Source organism: Lagopus leucura, unplaced genomic scaffold (genome assembly GCF_019238085.1).
Source record: "Lagopus leucura isolate 7727_CA_CO unplaced genomic scaffold, USGS_WTPT01 Super-Scaffold_100001, whole genome shotgun sequence".
Classification (NCBI taxonomy): domain Eukaryota; kingdom Metazoa; phylum Chordata; class Aves; order Galliformes; family Phasianidae; genus Lagopus; species Lagopus leucura.
In genome coordinates this window covers 62,712,307-62,714,851 of record NW_024962262.1, presented here as the reverse complement: position 1 = coordinate 62,714,851, position 2,545 = coordinate 62,712,307, and the positions used below count along the sequence as shown (strand labels likewise).

At 40.9% G+C, this 2,545-nt stretch overlaps 1 non-coding gene across 1 annotated transcript; it reads left to right on the top strand.

Annotated features, from left to right (window-relative positions):
- Window positions 1–673: 673 nt before the first annotated feature.
- LOC122178433 lies at window positions 674–777 on the top strand. Its single transcript, XR_006178325.1, has one exon. It is a non-coding gene; the product is annotated as a U6 spliceosomal RNA (small nuclear RNA).
- The last annotated feature ends 1,768 nt before the right edge of the window (window positions 778–2,545 follow it).

Genomic DNA, 2,545 nt, shown 5'->3' with positions numbered 1-2,545 from the left:
GTGAAACCCAGTTAGAAAAAACATATTGAATAAACACTGAAATGTTTTTCTTTTTTCTTGCCAAAATGAGAACTTGGATGAAATTGCTTTTTTCTCAGCCAAAATTAAATATTCCATTTCAGAGTCGATATGAAAAGTGAAGAAAATAAGGGGCTGTGTTCACAAAACTGCTGCAGGTGATAGTATTCATGGCTGTGTAACAGAGAGGTTAGGTTAGGCATCCTGTCAGGATGGAAAGAGCACCATTCAGTTTATTCCTTTTCCTAAGGAAATTTGAACCAACCATTTCTAAATTTCTAGGGACTCACTAAGACATAATCACTAAATGATAAGCTAATTCAGTGTTTTCTCTTGACACTTTTACAAATAAATTATATTTTAGAACAGATGTTATACACAGGTGCTGCACTTTCCCAAGAAGCCACTATTAACACTTAAAAAAATTTGTAGAAATTGGAACAGCTCATGGGTAAGATGAAAAAGAACACAAATTCAGATTACCTTGTACCCAGTACATCAACATGCCCTATTCTGCCCTTCTGCCGGAAAAGAAACTAAAAACATTAAAATACCACTTTCTACTGATGCTAAGTTACTAACTCAGGTGATGATAGGGCTTCAGTCCCTCTGCCAGTGAGCATTTAGGAAAGACAGTAGAATTGGCCTCAAGTTTGGGCTCGTTCAGCAGCACATATACTAAAATTGGAATGATATAGAGAAAATTAACATGGTCTCTGCAAGGATGACACACAAATTTGAGAAGCGTTCCATATTTTTCCCAGGTATTTATACAAACTGAGGGAAGATTTCCTACAGAGATCTGCAGAGAAGGACTTGGGGGTCCTGGCGGACAAGAAGCTGGACAAGAGCCAGCTCTGTGAACTTGCAGCCCAACTGTGGCCAACTGTGTTCTGGGCTGCATTAAAAAAGGGGTGGCCAGCAGAGAGAGGGAGGTGATTGTCCCCGCTGGCTTGGCTCTTGTGAGGCGCCATCTGGAGTACTGCATCCAGGCCTGGGGCCTCCAGTACAGGAAAGATGTGAAGCTCGTGGAGTGGGTCCAGAAGAGTGCCACTAAGATGATGAGAGGACTGGAGCACCTCTCCTCTGAGGAAAGGTTGAGGGAACTGGGTTTGTTTAGCTTGGAGAAGAGAAGGCTACAGAGAGACCTCATTGTGGCCTTCCAGTACTAGAAAGGAGCTTATAAACAGGAGGGGGAATGGTTGTTTATGAGGGTAGATAGTGATAGGACAAGGGGGAGTGATCTTAAACTGAGACAGAGGAGGTTTAGATTGGATATTAGGAGGAGGTTTTTCACACAGAGGATGGTGATGCACTGGAACAGGTTGCCCAAGGAAGTTGTGGATGCCCCATCCCTGGAGGCATTCAAGTCCAGGCTGGATGTGGCTCTGGGGAACCTGGTATAGTGATTGGCAACCCTGCACATAATAATGGGGTTGAAACTAGATGATCATTGTGGTCTTTTTCAACCCAGGCCATTCCATGATCCTATGATATGATTCCATGGTAATTTACACCGGGGGAGGTTTAGGTTGGATATCAGGAAGAACTTATTTAGGGTTTTTAAAGGGTTTTTAAGCACTGAAATAGGCTCTCTAGGGAGGTGCTTGAGTCACCATCCCTAAATGTGTTTAAAAACCACTTGGATGGGGTGCTCAGGAACACGATATAATGGAGGGTTGTTAGACTTAGGGTAGTATGGTTAGGTCATGGCTGAACTTGATGATCTTTAAGGTCTTTTCCGACCTGAGCAATTCCATGATTCTATGATGGTTTTCTGAGAAGTGATGTAGAGAAGCCCATGTGTACTTCTGGAGGATACAGTGTTTTCAGAAACTTCAGATACAGGAGAACTGCTACCAGTGCTACTTGTAAATGGTTCTCTGACTTGAGAATGAGTCAGAGAACTGACTGAGTGCTAATGATCACATACACTCGCAGCTAAAATTCTGTTGTCACCTCAAGAAACAGATAATTTTCAGATGGAATTAAATAAAGTTTTTGTAATCTTTAATAAGTAAAATAATCTACTATATTTAGGACGGTATTTTATGACTAGAAATTTCACATTCATTGTTTATGCTTTGAATATTACTGTTATGGACATCATTTCTCATCTGTAGAATTACTTTCATCTGGAGATTCAGGAATGCTTTTAAAGCAGCTCTGCAGCTGCCACGGCACCTATGTGAGGTAGTAAGTCCTCACCTCATAAGGATTACAGTGCTTAGATGAACCCATTAGGGATCTCCAGATCACCTGGGGTAGCTTTGCACAGCAGTCTGGTGTTGCCAAAGAAAAGACAGTTCTACATACAGCAAAAAGAATATGTAGGGAGGAAGAAGAAAATTTACTAAATTTTAAAATGGTAGCTGAATGGAGAGAGGAAAGTTCTGTGATTAAGCCCCTTTTCTGTAAGGTTATATTATGAGGACTTTAATTACATGATCCCTGTACTTTAATAACAATATTCCCTGTGACTCGTTACTTACTATTTTTATTTCTCCAGATCTCAATACCATGATGT